This window comes from Thalassophryne amazonica, chromosome 17 (assembly GCF_902500255.1).
Source record: "Thalassophryne amazonica chromosome 17, fThaAma1.1, whole genome shotgun sequence".
Taxonomy (NCBI): Eukaryota; Metazoa; Chordata; class Actinopteri; order Batrachoidiformes; family Batrachoididae; genus Thalassophryne; species Thalassophryne amazonica.
Genome location: NC_047119.1, coordinates 10641673 through 10660035, shown reverse-complemented (window position 1 = coordinate 10660035; position 18363 = coordinate 10641673). Strand labels below are relative to the sequence as shown.

General features: G+C 38.6%; 1 protein-coding gene across 1 annotated transcript in view; it reads right to left on the bottom strand.

Annotated features, from left to right (window-relative positions):
- LOC117529995 (formin-binding protein 1-like) overlaps positions 1 to 18363 on the bottom strand; it is a 161800-nt gene that overhangs the window by 44324 nt on the left and 99113 nt on the right. The gene's annotated exons all lie outside the window — the stretch shown is intronic.

Here is an 18363-nt window from a genome sequence, read left to right as displayed (position 1 = left end):
GATCAGGGAGACAGACACCCTCTCTACTTTTAAGATTAGGCTTAAAACTTTCCTTTTTGCTAAAGCTTATAGTTAGGGCTGGATCAGGTGACCCTGAACCATCCCTTAGTTATGCTGCTATAGACTTAGACTGCTGGGGGGGTTACCATGATGCACTGAGTGTTTCTTTCTCTTTTTGCTCTGTATGCACCACTCTGCATTTAATCATTAGTGACTGATCTTCTGCTCCCCTCCACAGCATGTCTTTTTCCTGGTTCTCTCCCTCAGCCCCAACCAGTCCCAGCAGAAGACTGCCCCTCCCTGAGCCTGGTTCTGCTGGAGGTTTCTCCTGTTAAAAGGGAGTTTTTCCTTCCCACTGTTGCCAAGTGCTTGCCCACAGGGGTCGTTTTGACTGTTGGGGTTTTTCCGTAATTATTGAATGGCCTTGCCTTACAATATAAAGCGCCTTGGAGCAACTGTTTGTTGTGATTTGGCGCTATAGAAATGAAATTGATTGATTTGATTTGACAAATATGCCTAAAAGAGTTCTCCTAAAACGTCCTGCATTTGCCCCTTGAGTCAAATAAACTCCATAATTTAATGATGCCTGTAGCGGCCACCAAACCTGCCCCTGAAGACCTGCCCTGCACGTTTCCACAGATTATTAATGAAGTCTGGGTGTTTCCTAGCTCTTGCCTGGCTAGAGAGACAAAAATCTGAGAAGCTATTGTAAAGGACCCCTGATCTAGAGTGTACCTAAACTCTTGCCAATGTGTTCCAGGATAGACTCCAACCTCCTGTGACCTTTGCGCAGAGAGGGCCGAGAGGGTGCAAGTTTTCACTGACATCCCAGGAAGGAAAGAGGACATTAGAGACTCACCTGCTATAGATTTGACAGGAGTGAAAACCTGCAACCCTTTAGTCGTTTCTGGAACAATTTAGAGACCACTAATAAGCATATGCAGTCCCATCAAAATCTACTGGAAAAGGAAGGACACTTTATTTGTTTTAGCGAGACAGTATACTAGCCAAATCAATTACTAGACTTTAATAATAAGAGTGATGAGGGTGATCTGAAAGGAGGAAACCCTGATAAAACCTAACTGGAAAGAGATGCCTAATAGGCTGGAAAACTGAAAAAAAAAAAAAACACTTGTCAATGTGCTTACTCATGGGGTGGGCACGGTCTAGACCTTACTCGAAGCATTGTCCCTTTTAGGCAACTTAGGTTATTTGATGATATACTGAAAATCTGACAAAGTGAAGAAAATCTATCTTTTAACGTATGGAAATTTACTGACTTAACACACATATTTCAGAAAATAGTATATGTACACGAGCACAAAGTTACATTGTTTTTGTTTTGTTTTTTTTTGCCAAGGTGAACAAAAACACCACGTAATGTAAAGAAAAATGGTAATTTATACTAGGCCTGGGTGCTATCGATTTTATTTATTACTTCGGTTTTTTGTTGCGGACAATTAAAAAAAGAATTCTAGTTTTTTTTTCTCACTACTTGCCTGCAGCGCACCTTTTTGGTCACCAAGACCTTCCGTAGCTCCCCCCCGTCCCGTTTCCTTCACACAGTAACAAACAGGGCTAACCGCAAATGGAGAGCGAGTTTCGTCAGTGGTTTGGGATTGCTGCGACAGATGTGGAACAAGGACTGCACGCTGCAAAGTTTGTCTAAAGCCCACTGCAACAAAACGCACCGCACAATAAACTTATCCAACATCTAAAACAGAGGCATCCAGCTGTGTGGGAGAAAGCCACACTTACGAGGGGAACAAGAGTGCAAACTCCCGCTAAAAAGCAGCTACTCTGGTGGATATCATTTGACCAAGTGCGGCTATACTAAAATACGAAATGGAGCTAATATCAGAAATGTGGGCGACTGACCCAGATAGACTCCAAATATGATTAAATTAATTACTTTTATTTAATATTTTAAGCAAATGAGCGAAATGGAGACTGATAATAACGAAACGGGGGTTAAGCGTACCGAAATGGAGCAGACTGACTCCAAATATTCAATAAGTACTTTTATTAAGTTTTTTAGTTAAATGGGACAAAATGGGACTGATAATAATCAAATGGGGGTAAAACATAACGAAATGGAGCAGACGGAACCCATTAATTGAAGTTTCATCTCTCGAACGCCAGTTGGCGCACCTGTGCCTACTACAGGACTGAGCACATCTCACAAAAAACAAAAGCTAAACAATTAATAAAAGTAATTATTTGGAGTCAGTCTGGTTCACTCTGCTCCATTTCGTTACCTTTACCCCCATTTCGTGGTTATCAGTCCCCATTTCACCCATTTCGTATTTTAGTATGGCCCATTTTTGATAAACTAAAAGCAAAACTTGTTTTGAGTTTTAAAAAAAAGTGTGTGTGGGGGGGGGGGTCAGAAAAAAATCGAAAGTTGAATTTTATCTGAAAAAATCTGAGATTTTATTTTTTAGGCCAAAGTGCCCAGGCCTAATTTATACATTATTTTTCTACTGGCATACAGGTATTTGCTGAAAAAGTGTTCTGTATGTTGTTGTACCTACCTGGAATATGTTGGGGACAACTGTAAAGTAATGTTCGTTCTGCTCCTGGTTGAACTTTTGCAGGTAGGAGGAGTAATCATTCTTACTGTCTGCAGCCATCTGGTGCCTCATCTGGGCTTGCTGTCGTGCCTGAAGAATAATAAAAAAAAACCCCACACACTGACATATTCGACATGGTCCCTCATGAAACCTCAACATCGCCGTGATAACCAGAAAGACATATCGGCGAGACACACAGTTTGTCCTACAAACCTAGATGAACAGACACACTTGTGCACAGGAGGACTTGTGATCATGCAAACACCGTGCTGACGAACACACAGTCACAGGTGCACATCTAAGGTGGAAGCAACATTTATTTTCTTGGAACAGGACAGAGCAGACTGAATTTACTCCAAATCCGAGGGATTGCCGGCCTAATGTGGTCTCTGTCTGCTGTCAATAATTTTGATTATTTTAAGCTATTTCAGTCTCATGGAGGAACACATGCAGGCAGAAACACAGCAGGAGCAGACTATTGTAGATCCAAGTACAAGCAGATGGAGAGGAGATTAGCTGAGCCAGACAGCATGTGGCGTGTGTGTGTGTGTGTGTGTGTGTGGTGTAACTAAGTACTCGTATCTGTTTCCTCTTTCCATTAGAAGTGAGGGTCTATTCACCCACAAAGTACTTTGAAAAATATCATTGGCTCATTTAAAACAAATGTCATCTTATGAAACACTGACTATACTGAACATTTATCTGATATTCTCTCTGCTGTCTGCAAGATAAAGTCATAATGTACCAAAAGTGTAGCCATGTAAGTAGAAAGACCACAACCCTGATTCCCTACACTGGTACCAGTGGAAAAAATGGAGTTGAGTGAGTGGGTTAGACAATCCCAGACAGTTAGTGTAGATAAAAGCTCAACAACAGTGAATGCTGTAATCTTATAACACACCACATTAAATGAACATATATTGAGGATAAACCTTATTGCATCTGGTGAACTTTAATGCACCAGAATAATGGAAAAGGTCAAATTTCACTCAAAATTCCTGGGGGGGGGGGGGGTCATGTCTCCGACAACCTCATCTGGTCTCTGCACATATCCTCTCTGGTTAAAAAGGCCAACCAGTGTTTGCACTTTCTCCGCAGGTTACAGAGTGCCCATATAAGCCTGGCTGTCCTCACCTTCTATAGAGGAACAATAGAGAGTATTTTAACCAGTATTATCTCTTTCTGGCATGAAAGTAGCAGTCTTGCAGACAGGAAGGCACTGGGGATGGTTGTGAGAGCAGCAGAAAAGATTATTAGGGCCATGCTGCCAACCATTGGTGAACTGGCAGAACAGTGTTGCTTGTCCAGGGCAAGAATGATAATCAGGGGCACTCCACATCCCTTTAACAAACTGTTTTCATTCCTGCCCTCAGGTAGACAGTACCCTAGCCTGAGGTATAAAACATGCAGATTCAGACACAGCTTTTACCCAACTACCATAAGAGCGTTAAATACAAATCAATAGAAAGAACTGTGCAATATAGAACCTAAGAATACACTGTAGCATCTGGTAGCAACTTTATCCTTGTAGCATCTTCATATGTGCAATATCCCATGTCCTTTAAGTATCTATTGTATGTTGTGTAGATACAGAGACAGTTAATTGATAGTTTTTTTTTCTCTCGAACCCTATTTATCACTCTCACACACTTTTATTCTGTATGCTTTGTCTATTTCTGCAGTGCATCGATTTCATGCATTTCATCCTGTGACAGTATCTGTAATGTTTTTTCCTGAATGACAACAAAAACAAGTCTAAGTCGTTGTTTTGCCTATGCAATATCAAACAAATGCAAAGCCATCTGCCTTTGTAAGCATCAATTAACAATTTTGGCAGTTAGGAGATGTTGGATAAATTGTCGAGAATTATGAAAAATGTGGTTCAAACTCATGTATTTTGTCTGCCTGCTGAACACTTGATAGAAAGTTACCACATTAGCAATAACAAAAAGAAACATAAAGCACACTAACTTGGCAAATACTAGACAAAATATACAACATAAACCTGGAAACTACACCTGGAATTAAACAATAGATGGAATGTGTGGGGGCAGCACGATGGCTTAGTGGTTAGTTGTTGCTTTAGAGAGAAGGTCCCAGGGTTGATTTCGACCTGGTCGGTTCTGTGTGGAGTTTGCATGTTCTCCCCGTGTTTGCATGGGTTCTCTCTGGGCACTCCAGATTCATCTCACTTCCAAAGAAGGTTAGGTGAAATGGTAACTTTAAACTAACTGTCAGCGTGAGTGAGAGTGTGAATGTGTTTGTCTGTCTATATGTGTCCGCCCTGCAAAACCCTGGTGGCCTGTCCAGGGTGTACCCTGCTTCTCGCCCAATGACGATGAGATAGGCACCAGCCCCCAGTGACACTTAACTGAAATAAGGAGGTTTAGAAAATGGATGGATGAACAGAATATCTGCCAGGGCACACTGCCAAACTTTCTCTTCAGGTTCACAACTTAGCAACACTAACTCAAAACATTGCTTGAGTATTTTGAAACCTGTTTCGAGTATTATTCTCGAGACAGCATCAAATAATACGTAGGCAAATACTCAAATTATACAACAGAAAGTGAAACATAAACAATAGATGAAATAAGCAGATTTAGAAAATGGATGGATGGATAGAATGTGTGGCTGGGGATACGAGCAAAATCTTTCATCAGATTAGCAACACTAACTCAAAATACACTGTTATTTCAAAGTCTGTTTCAAACACTGTTCCAAAGTCTGGATCAAAATGAAACCATCATGAGCTGTGCGAAATTGGACATCAATACATCACCAACTGATTCAAAACAAATGTTCTGAAACATTTAAGGAGATGTCTTGTTGAAACATTAAAAGACAAGTGAATAAACTAGGAACTGTTTTTGATATTGATATTCAAAGGATACAGTCAGTGCAGGGTCTGTATGTGCATTAGCACATACGTTTACACCAACTTCCTAAGAAAAGTGCACAAAGGATTTTATTCCATTTTTAGCCATTCTAAGGCAATTGTCTCAGACTTTGTCACCCACACACACAGAACACTAACAGATGAGCTAACTGAAGAATAGCAGGACCTCTCAGAGACAAATGCGCAGTGTTTCCAGCACAGGAGGTATGATAATACCTCAGTGGAAAATAATAGTCAGAGTCTACAAAAGTAACAATGTGAAATCCAGAGAAAAGCTAAAAATGCACATGTTGAAGTCCAGCTGTTTCAATGAGTGTCAGGCTGTGCATGTGAGAAAGTGCGTGCAATGCTGGTGTATGAGAAAATGTACGCAAAACCTTTCCTGCAAGCATGCCTTAAATGTGTCGAAGAATGTCACAACATCACCGTGGAAACGTGGCGGAAACCAAAACCCTGAAACAGATTGACGCGCCTGTGCCCACATCCTGTTTTTTTTTCCTTCCAAATCTTCTCTGTCCCTTTTATGTCTGTATTTGTATCTGTGATATCTATGCATTCTTCTTACAATCATAAAATAGAGATAGTCAATAGTCAAAAGTAATGACTTCAAATTATTTGTCAAACAAATGTGTAAACTTGGTAAATTATCAAACATGACAATCTGGCCATTTTCTGCTTTACTGGAGCCGCCAACAGCTTCACACCACAGTCAAACTTGTTGTAGCTGCTTTTAAATGTCACCAAATATGTTTTCAAATGGTTCGAATTACACATAGAATTGTTGGCTTTGTATTACTATAAACCAACAGTGAAATGCCTTACATTGGTTTAAATCCAGTTAAATGAGACATAGTTTTAACCTGAGACTATATTGAGGTGATGCGGGTTTAAAGGGCTTTTCAGCAAGCTAATACAGTTTACCAAGTGTTTTCAAAAATTAAAGTTTGCTTGTATTAAAGTAACAGTAATAATGATGTTCATCAATAATTATACTTTTTTTTTTTTTTTTCTGCAGATGTAAGAGAAAACTCTTGTATCTCTGCATAATTTATAAGTGGGATGCACAGATGCTATTAATAATACAACACTAAAGTCTGAATTTAAATAAGACCTTTTTTAAAATGGATTGAAATTTACAACATAATAAATAATAACTCTTAGGAATTCCAAGTCATCCACTTTACCCTGTGGGCAACATCTGTTCTGTCAGGAAATTTGGCTAGCTTTGCATGACACAAATGATACATTTCAGGAAAGGTTGGCTTCAACTAGCAATAATCACCCATCACATAAACCTGAGCCTCTCTTGTCACAAGTTTGTGGGTGTCATATAGAGTGAGAGGTACTCCAAAAAGCAAGATCATTCAGGGTTAAAATTTGCTTATTGCAGGACAGTTTTCACAAGCACAGCCACAGAATGTTTTGGGACTTTTGCAAATCGTCAACATAAATATCCGGCCATGGTTAACTGTAAAAGGTTATTAAAAATTGATTTTCCAACAGAAAATAAATGAATTAAAAACTTCCAATCCAATGGTCAACTTTGACTGGCAGCTCATGAGCTCTTTAGATTTTCGACTGTTTGACAAGATGTTCTAGAGCTCAAAGAGACAGATGTGCATGTTTAAATGCTTTCTTACAATCTACAACCCCTGGCAATAATTATGGAATCACCGGCCTCGGAGGATGTTCATTCAGTTATTTAATTTTGTAGAAAAAAACAGATCACAGACATGACACAAAACTAAAGTCATTTCAAATGGCAACTTTCTGGCTTTAAGAAACACAATAAGAAATCAGGAAAAAAAATTGTGGTAGTCAGTAACGGTTACTTTTTTAGACCAAGCAGAGGGAAAAAATATGGACTCACTCAATTCTGAGGAAAAAATTATGGAATCACCCTGTAAATTTTCATCCCCAAAACTAACACCTGCATCAAATCAGATCTGCTCGTTAGTCTGTATCTAAAAAGGAGTGATCACACCTTGGAGAGCTGTTGCACCAAGTGGACTGACATGAATCATGGCTCCAACACGAGAGATGTCAATTGAAACAAAGGAGAGGATTATCAAACTCTTAAAAGAGGGTAAATCATCACGCAATGTTGCAAAAGATGTTGGTTGTTCACAGTCAGCTGTGTCTAAACTCTGGACCAAATACAATCATGGGAAGGTTGTTAAAGGCAAACATACTGGTAGACCAAGGAAGACATCAAAGCGTCAAGACAGAAAACTTAAAGCAATATGTCTCAAAAATAGAAAATGCACAACAAAACAAATGAGGAACGAATGGGAGGAAACTGGAGTCAAAGTCTGTGACCGAACTGTAAGAAACCGCCTAAAGGAAATGGGATTTACATACAGAAAAGCTAAACGAAAGCCATCATTAACACCTAAACAGAAAAAAACAAGGTTACAATGACTAAGGAAAAGCAATCGTGGACTGTGGATGACTGGATGAAAGTCATATTCAGTGATGAATGAATCAGCATTGGGCAAGGTGATGATGCTGGAACTTTTGTTTGGTGCCGTTCCAATGAGATTTATAAAGATGACTCCCTGAAGAGAACATGTAAATTTCCACAATCATTAATGATATGGGGCTGCATGTCAGGTAAAGGCACTGGGGAGATGGCTGTCATTACATCATCAATAAATGCACAAGTTTACGTTGATATTTTGGACACTTTTCTTAACCCATCAATTGAAAGGATGTTTGGGGATGATGAAATCATTTTTCAAGATGATAATGCATCTTGCCATAGAGCAAAAACTGTGAAAACATTCCTTGCAAAAAGACACATAGGGTCAATGTCATGGCCTGCAAATAGTCCGGATCTTAATCCAATTGAAAATCTTTGGTGGAAGTTGAAGAAAATGGTCCATGACAAGGCTCCAACCTGCAAAGCTGATCTGGCAACAGTAATCAGAGAAAGTTGGAGCCAGATTAATGAAAAGTACTTTTTGTCACTCATTAAGTCCATGCCTCAGAGACTGCAAGCTGTTATAAAAGCCAGAGGTGGTGCAACAAAATACTAGTGATGTGTTGGAGCGTTCTTTTGTTTTTCATGATTCCATAATTTTTTCCTCAGAATTGAGTGATTCCATATTTTTTCCCTCTGCTTGGTCTAAAAAAGTAACCGTTACTGACTGCCACAATTTTTTCCTGATTTCTTATAGTGTTTCTTAAAGCCAGAAAGTTGCCATTTGAAATGACTTTTTTTGTGTCATGTCTGTGATCTGCTTTTTCTACAAAATTAAACAACTGAATGAACATCCACCGAGGCCGGTGATTCCATAATTTTTTCCAGGGGTTGTAGGCTACACAGCTGATTACCCTAAAAAATAAAGTAATGCATCAATAATTTCAATAAGTTGTGGTCGAATCTCAGCCCAACAACTTATCAACCTATCATTATGCATCCAACTAGAACAATCCCTGTGGTTAAATCCACTCTAATCTTGCCAAAATTCTCCAAATAAAACACTTTAGAACTTATTATGATCACATAATCTGTTGAATCATTAGTCTTTCCTTAGTGTAATTATTTTGAGAAACATTTCCCAAGGTCCTTCTAAATTTTATGTATTTAATCCAGTTGCAGTTCATAACTGGTAAATGTGGCCATTGTGTTGCAGCAAGTCTTTATTTTATCTTAAAGTTACTGACTTTATATAATATGTTCCATAATTGGCTTGGAGCTAAAGGCATTAGGTGTGATGTCAAGGCTCTGACATGCTACCTAAAATTAGCATGAGCTGAGTGCCTCTATTGTGAGCAATGAGATAAAATAATGTGCTTAAAAATGCATACTTAATCCATAATGTGCTTAAAATGTACACTTACAGACATACATGCTAACACTAGCATAAAAATCCTCTAGCCTAGCATGTAATCTCACCAATGGGGAAACATGAGCATGAAAACTGTAGCGTTACTTAACGTAATTCTAACTTGTTAATGTTAGCATGAGGTACCTCCATTGTGAACAATTAGATTGATAATGTACATCAAAAGAACATGCTGAGAGTTACAATTTTGTTTCGAAAAATCTTAAAAGTGTTACAGTGGTCCCTCGTTTATCGTGGTAGTTATGTTCTAAAAATAGCCCGCAATAGGCGAAGTCCACGAAGTAGGTAGTCAGCGTTAGTTTTTACAATTATTATAGACGTTTTAAAGCTGTAAAAACCCTGTAAAACCACTTTTTACACTTTACTCAATCAGGCATGAACATTTTCTCACTTTTCTCTTGTGTGTAAACACTCTCAAAGTTTAAACCTTAGTAGAAAAATAAGACCAACCTGTTTTCAGGCCCAAACATTTGTTTGAGAAATAACATAGAACGTTTTCCTATAAATAATTATGATGGCTTTTAGAACTAACGAATTTAATTTTAACGATCAACCTACGAGGTTGGACACATAAGAAATGATTAATAGTGACTGACCAGTATTTCACAGATCGCGCCTCTGCGTCCTGACGCCACGCCTTTTTCCAATGAGTCAAACCTCGCTGCAGGTGTCTTTTTCCGAGTGAAGAACACAGTTATGGGTAGTTGTTGGCGCTCTTTTTTCTTCTGGGTGAGAAGATTCTTATAAACAGACACGCAGAACACAATGCACTGTAAAAAAAAAAAAGCATGCAAAATTGGACTAAAAAAATCCGCGAAACTGCGAGGCCGCGAAAGGTGAACCGCGTTATAGCGAGGGACCATTGTATTCTCTTTTCACATGTCAATAATTCTTGACATGTGGATATTTGCTCGCTCAATTAATAAGACACACCTAATTTTTCAGATTTCTTTATTTTTAAATTTTATTTCTTTATTTATTTTATTGTAACAAACGAATGGAGAAGACACAACCTGATTACAGCACGGGCGAAGGGAATGACAACACTACAGTTGTAATTATCAATTTCATTGTCTAAAACGATCACACCACATAATGTTAAGCTCAGCGCTGCTCTGGCTCCAGGCTCTGGAGAAAAAGGCGAGCAGCGCTTTCTTTGCAGTCAGGATCGTGCTTGAGACCAACAATCCCGCAAAAGCGGGATTTGTGTTAATTATTATGTGGTATAATCAAGAAAGTGTTATTTATGTAACATATGCATTGATTTGTATGATTGCACTGTCAATCATTGCACATCATTTTCATTTTTATGTGGATTCCAGTGCTGGTTCATTTTGGTGTACAATTTACACCACCTCTCAACTTGGTGTATATTTTCAGCGCACCGTACGCCAATGACCACATTGATAAATGCCAAGTAGTGCAGCCATTTTGGCGTACACCCCATATACGCTCAAATATCACCGTACGCAACATTGATACATGAGGCCCAATGTACTTATTTCTGCATTACTGTTAGCATCACAGATGTGTAAATTACCTTTACACACAGAAATTCCTTCAGTTTCCATAAATTGTTGAACTATACTATGCATTGTACAGGGAGCAATATGAAAATCCCTTCCAGTGTTTCTTTGCAAAACACGAAAAATTTCAACAACTTTTAGGAGCAAAGATGGGTAGAGGATCTCCCGTTTGTCAACAAATGCATGTCTCTCATGGACACTGCTTTTGTACCAAATCATGATTAGTGTCACCTGTTGACATCACTTGATTGAAATAATAGTCATTATTATGTTTTCAAACCTCATTACCAGTCCAAAATCACCTCCAGCCCAACTTTTTTTGGAATGTGTTGCAGGCCTGAAATACAGGAATGAACGTATATTAGGGCCCCTTCACACATAACACGAAAGATGCAGAAACCAGAAGAAATTCGCAAACCAAAAATGAAATGGGGAATCGCAAAACATTCCACCTTGCTGTCACAAACACAGTGCGAGCACGTGGAAAGTCATGCAGACAGCAACGGAACAAAATATTTTAAGAAACACCACAATTTATAATACTTAATTCCTGTTATAAAGCGTGGACTTAGACTCCGCCTAGACGTACACCAGGAAGCAATGAAATGATGTGGATTACTCTTCTCCCTTTTAGGTTTTACATGAACTACCTGATGCGCTCCTCTCATCAGCCGGGCTCTCGTCTCATGAGGAGTCGGCTCTTGTCTCATGAAGAGCTGGCGCCGACATGGCGTGTACAGTGTGCAGTGTTCTGCTGGTGACCACGTTGCAAATGTGGTATGTGTTTTAATTATTACAATATGGGGAATCCCGCAGTGACACTCGCCTCGTGGTGATTTTCTGCATGGCACGATATTCGCCAGCATTGCGGTGTGCTGATGCCATGGTCAGCTGAAGGGATATGTTTTAATTTATTTCCACGTGACGACAGCATGCCGACGTCCACGCTTCACGCTGTAGTTATGCAACTTCATATTCTACAGCCACTACAGCTGTTCCCCAGCTTTGACTTGCGAGCACAGATATCTAAACAGGACACGCCCACCTGTCAGCGGACCTCAGCAGGTCACAGAAAAAAAAAAAGGCTCACTTTCTGTTGCTTTGTTCTGTGATTTTTAACTTAATGTATGTTTTGTCCTTCATCTGTCTGATGTCTGTGTCTGTAATGTAACACCTTGCATGCACAGTCACGTCCAGCTGTCAGTCAGTCGGCGGTCAGCTGACAGACGCTGTATGTCCACAGCAAAGCATATGAGCAAAGCAATCAGATACGAATGCCCTTATGTGTTTTACTTAATCTCCACACTTTGTCTGTCATGCAAACTACAATCTATGTGGTGGAACTGACTTGAGGCTGCCCGGCCAGCTGTACCACGCGCTCAAACGTTCGCCAGTCCTCAAAGGAAATGAACATGGCCACACAAAAGATTAGGCTCATACTGTCTGTAATGAAAGAAAAGTCAAGAATCATTGCAAGTTTTTATTATATATATATATTATTATTATTATATATATACCTCTGTGATTACTTATATATTATATATATATTTATTTGCATTTTCCACATCATCTCAGCCTTTTCTGATTTGGTTTTGTTCACTTTCCAGGAGAACCTCAATCGCATCAGTTGTTGTTACTATGATCTTTTTTTTACTTTAAGCCCTACTTTTTTACTTATCAATGATGCAAATGCAAAAAAATGAAAAAAAAAAGAAGAAAATCTGCCTCCAGCATAGACTGCAGAGAGGTGCACGGGGAGCAGCTACAGTCTCCATGCAAATGTTAAGACTGCACAGGCATCTTACTAATTTTTGTGGAAGGAGGAGGGTTTGGGGAGAGAGGCTGTCATTATGAGAACACAGTTAACATGAAGAATGAAAGGACAAGATGGAGACGCTGCTGGTGAGACACACAGATACTGTGGATTTGTCGTTATGCACTACAGAAGCAGGCTAAAAGCAAAAAGAGCTGAGAAACACTGTATGAGTGAAGTTGAGAGTCCTGATGCATAATGTTGAAACTGAGATTGCTGGGATTGACTGAGGGCTGCATCGCACTTCTTTTTATAAGAGCACTGTTAATTTATTACAGGATGCTGGTGTTCTGTGAACTAAGTTGGTTAATTACATTTTACATTTACACCTTTTTTCCAAATAGTGACCAGGAAGAAGAGTGCAAAGAACAGGTTTTGTTAAAATCATCATAGACTATAGCTGCTGATACTGGAAAACGGCAGTGACAAAAACATCAGAGCTTGACTTCAGAAATCGCTTTTATTACAACAATCACGCATACATGCCATTACCCGTAATGTCCACTACACACTGAGGTGTCACGTTCCAGTGTTTCACTGCTGAAACCTGAAACCTGACTGGTGGCCCATCAGTCCAATGAGCTACTCTAACCTGGTTACATGTACACAGCGTGCGTCACTTGTACTTATTTTTAAGGTGCAATAATAGTGTGAGAACATGAATGTTTTTGACTCTAAACAGAAGGTTTGAATTAACAACGAACCAATATGTAAAATCTAATTATAAGTATACAAATAACTTCATATATTTATATTATAAATTTACAAATCTACAAACCTATATAAATGCACCTCCTGCTCAAGTATGAGCTGCAACTTCACATCATCCTGCTGCAAACTCAATGCACGGACTGCAAGAAGGTTCCCTTCACCTCTCCACCAAGTGACACCTCACATGTTACATTTGTTTCCACTGGGATAAAATAAGGTTGGATACTTTTTGGATGCACCTCATAACTCACCAGCCACTCACATAGCAACTCAATGCATTTAGGCATCTAGACGTGGTGAAGATGACTTGTTGAAGTTCAAACCGAGCATCAGAATGGGGAAGAAAGGGGATTTAAGTGAATTTGAACGAGGCATGGTTGTTGTTGTTGCCAGACAGGCTGGACTGAGTATTTCAGAAACTGCTGATCTACTGGGATTTTCACACACAACCACCTCTAGGTTTTACAGAGGATGGTCTGAAAAAGAGAAGATATCCAGTGAGTGGTAATTGCGTGGATGAAAATGCCTTGTTGATGTCAGAGGAGAATGGGCAGACTGGTTGAAAGGGTGACTGCGTGATCCCATCATGTCAATATGGACCAACATCTCTGAGGAATGTTTCCAACACCTTGTTCAATCTATGCCAAGAAGAATTAAGGCAATTCTGAAGGCAAAAAAAAAAAAGGGGGGGGGGCATCCTGGTACTAGCAAGGTGTACTTGATAAAGTGGCCATTGGGTGTATTTGTAACCACCCATCAGATTGTTTTGACTCATTTTATTTTCTTGATTTTGATGTCAAATTATTCCCACATAAAAAAAATTTCCCTTCTGAATTACACTATAAGTTGAAAATGTGTTTTTTTTTTCCATTAAAAACACAGAAATTCATGATCTGTCGGTGATTTTAGTTCAAAATCTGCTCTCTGGAGTCAGATATTACTGAGGTAGTGAGACAGGCCCTTTCATTTGCATGGATGCTTAGGATGAAAAAAAAAGACAGCAATCGAAAGTCTTGGTAAATTAAAAGACAGCAACTATTTGCGGCAAAAGGGAGGGTGGTCTGGGGGGGTTTGCTCCCCCCGGAAATTTTAAGAATTTAAGTGCCCTGTGGTGCATTTTGGTGCATTATTTGGAATAAATTTGGACTCAAAACAGCTGTTAAATTTCTCTTGTGATCTCATGCAGTATAGCATGTTGTACCATCCTGTAGGAGTATATACAGAATATAACAACACAACAGTTTACAAATATAGCTAACTCATGCAAAAACTTTATTGATTTAGTTTGTTTCTGATTGGGCTCAAAGACTAGGCAATTAAAATCTCAACATTCAAAGAACTAGTTAACTTCATAATGCTTTCAGACTAGGGACTAGATAATTGCTTTCAGACTAGATAAAGATACATAACAACATAATACTGATGAGATTCTGCTTAGGATCAATTCACTTTTGTATGCCATCACAGATGACATTACCATGTATACTATTATAGTAAATACATATACAGTCAGCCTATTTGTCTGCTCTGAACACTGACATGGCATCTAATCAGTCATTCTATACCTAGAGTGTCACATTTTCTTCTTACAGAACTACATAAACACAGTATAAACACATCAACCAATGTTCCACATCCTGGTTTCTCTCCTGTGTAAAATCATATTTGAATATCACACTGACTAAATTAATATGGATGTACAAAACATGAGTATCAATCTAAATATCTACTATACTTTAAGTCAAGCCTTAAAGCCTATTTTTATTCTCTTTGTTATGAATAGTTTTTATTTTTTTTATCTGTTTTATTCTTTTACTTCTGTTTTTAATTATGCATTTGAATTTTTTCAATTTTATTTATTTATTTAAATTTCTTATGTTGAACTGTTCTATGTGAGGTGCCTTGAGATGGCTTTTGTTGTGATTTGGTGCTTTATAAGCCAATTAAATTGAAATTGAATTGAAATTGAACATTTATTGAGTCTTAAAGTAAATAAATATGAAATCTGTCACTGGATCCTTAAACGTTGGACATAATAAACTCTACATGGTGGATCCTTGATCTCTGGACATAAATAGAAATAAACAAAATCTGTAGTTTTTGTCAAAAGCACTTCCTCTCAGACATTTTGGCATGAATGTCTTTCCATATATCTGAACTGAGCTCTTACAGCTGGCTGTGCTGTATGTCAGCATCAGTTTAATTCATAAAGAACACAGGACGTCTCATTTTGGGAAGAAAAAAAAGTTTTAGTCGATTGTAGTTATTTTCTGTATTATAGCGTTTGGAATTTTGCGTCAACGGAACAGAGGACGATTCTCATTTCTTGACTACAACATGACAAGAGTCCCAGTTAGTGACTTTAATCCACACAAAGCGACTCACGATATTTTAATGGCTTTGAGAGGAACTTAAGAAGCAGACTTACCGCTTCTGAAGAGCAGCGAATCAAAAAAACACGAGCCAGTGGTTCGAAGCATCGCTTCAATGGCTCACGCATCAAAGTGGAGACGCGCTGCAGAAACGGTTGATTACAGAGCTGCTGCAGACCAAACCCTGAATATCCGTAAGACTTTATTTGTACGTCCGTATGACTCTGAAACTCGGAAAAATCTGTATAATTTACGGACAATCCGTATAGGTTGACATGTATGGATTTGAGGAAATAAAAATTTATGTTTTGCTTGTTCTTTTAGACGGCAAGATTTTGCAAAAAGACAGAAATCCGTCCAAAGACGGCGAATAAGCATCCATGCATTTGGGTCAAAGCTCAAAGCACGTGTGTCTAGTCATTTTCATGAAAGAAAAAAGTTTCAATGAAGCAAACAGACACCTTATGTTGCTGGGTGATTTATGAAAAAAATCCCTTTTGTTCTCCTTTTTTTAGTATCAAAGGTTACTAAGATCTCAGCAGTAGTTTTTTCTAGATTTATGATTATCAGGCTATAATTTGTGATAGTGTTCTGATAAAGCCATAAGACACAAGGACTTTGAAAATAATTTGACACCAAAATTTAAGCAGTATGACCAACAGATCCTGATATATAATCTACTAAAACATTTTAGAACACTAACTTGAATTAAATTTATTTCGTCAACAGATGTACAAAATTTTAATAGGTTAATTAAAAGCTATTACGAATTAGCTAATCTAACTAAATGAGCTTGAGGCCATTCACAAGCCGAAATGACAGTCCTGTAGCCGCTCATTTTGCTCAGTTGATGTAGGCTTTCCTGGACAAACAGAACACTCCTGTGATTCCTCAAGATCCCTACTCTCTTACATACACTTCTCCCAGCAGTTCTGCAATTGATAGCAGGATTTCTGGAAGTCCTCTTTTGGAATGGTGTCCAGCTAGGAGGTCGTGTTCCACATGAAATTCTTGTGACTCAAACAGAGTAACTTTTAATGTCATATTGAATTAAAAAATCAAAGAGAGAGCCACATCAGTAGAGTAGGAAGTCTGAATGAATTGCAGGACTGTTGTTTGGCCAGGAAAGTCTGAATAATCTCTCTAAATGCCCAAACCTTCTGTCAAAATCGCTTTCTTGTCTCAGTTTATGGAGTGCTGTTTGTGAAACTGTTCTTGTGAACATTTCCATTGCTACATAACATGACGCAACTATGTCTAGTGGACATCCAGGGTTATTAGCATGTTTGTCCAGGAGTAACAGGTTTAGACCCAGATCAAATTTATTTAACAAACTGAAAATTTTAGGAAATGTTTAGAAAACTGTCAGGAATAACATATTAAAGTCCCCAAGAATCCCCTCTGCGCTTTTGAGAAATTCAAGATGCCATCCAAGATGGCTGCCGATTTCATATTTTATCATATCTCAGGCTTAAAACATAAAAAATGCAAAGAATCAGTCTAAATATATGTTTTTTGGGGCAACTAATTCAATTCCAATAATATTTTAAAAATTTAAATGTCATTATGCAGTTATACATAGGCTATGAAAACAATGGGTGCATAGTTTCCACCTTGAAACCACCTGACATGAGCAACTTTCACCGTATCTGTTGTAATACTATAAACACCTTAAAAGTAAAGTTAGAATATTCATGGATTGTATTTAATAAAACAATTACAAATGTTAAAACTTGTGAAACACATTTACAACATGACACATGGTTACTTGCTCATATTCAGTTGAGAGATTGGTGTTGAATCCTCCATTTCATCTCTCAACATAAAGGACGGAATTTGATAGAGTTGCGTTGCCAGAGATTTGACAAGTAAACTAGTCAATCAATCAATCAACCAATCAATTCATAAATTCCGAATGTGACCCTCAGTCATCATCCTCATGAACCGTGACGTATGTAGAATGTCAACCATACTAGTCAATGGCATCAACATTGTGCATGTCACCTCTATTACGAGTAAATATAGCTGATTTTATCTTAAAACAGACTTAGTAATTGATTTTTTTGTAACTTAAAACCTATGCTTTCACCCATTATTTTTTAATTCTGCGATTATTTCAACCTGAAATATGATAAAATATGAAAACAGTGATCATCTTTAATTTCTCAAAGGTCCCAAGGGGGATTCTTGGGCAGTTTTACTATGTTATTTCGGACAGTTTTCCAAACATTTCCTGAAAGTTTCAGCTTGTTATAAATTTGTTTGGCTCAAATTTGATGTAATACTCCTGGGCTATGTCCAGTCAGTCGATACTACACGTGACAAAGTACTAAACACGACCTAAAACAGCAGTACCAACACAATACCTTTGCATGTCTTCACTCATACAGTGGGGCAGGTACAGAGCTGGCAGATACAGGTGCACACACACAAAATGCACATACACACACAAAGAACCACCAGACACACACACACACACACACACACACACTTACCCCTCGCCTCAGGCTCCGGAGGCAGTGCATTTTGGGTTTGGAGGCCATGAAGTCGTTGAGGCGGTGGGAGAGGGGCTCCTTGTGCTGCTTGGGAGACTGGGGGTCGTTGGGAACAGCAGAGGG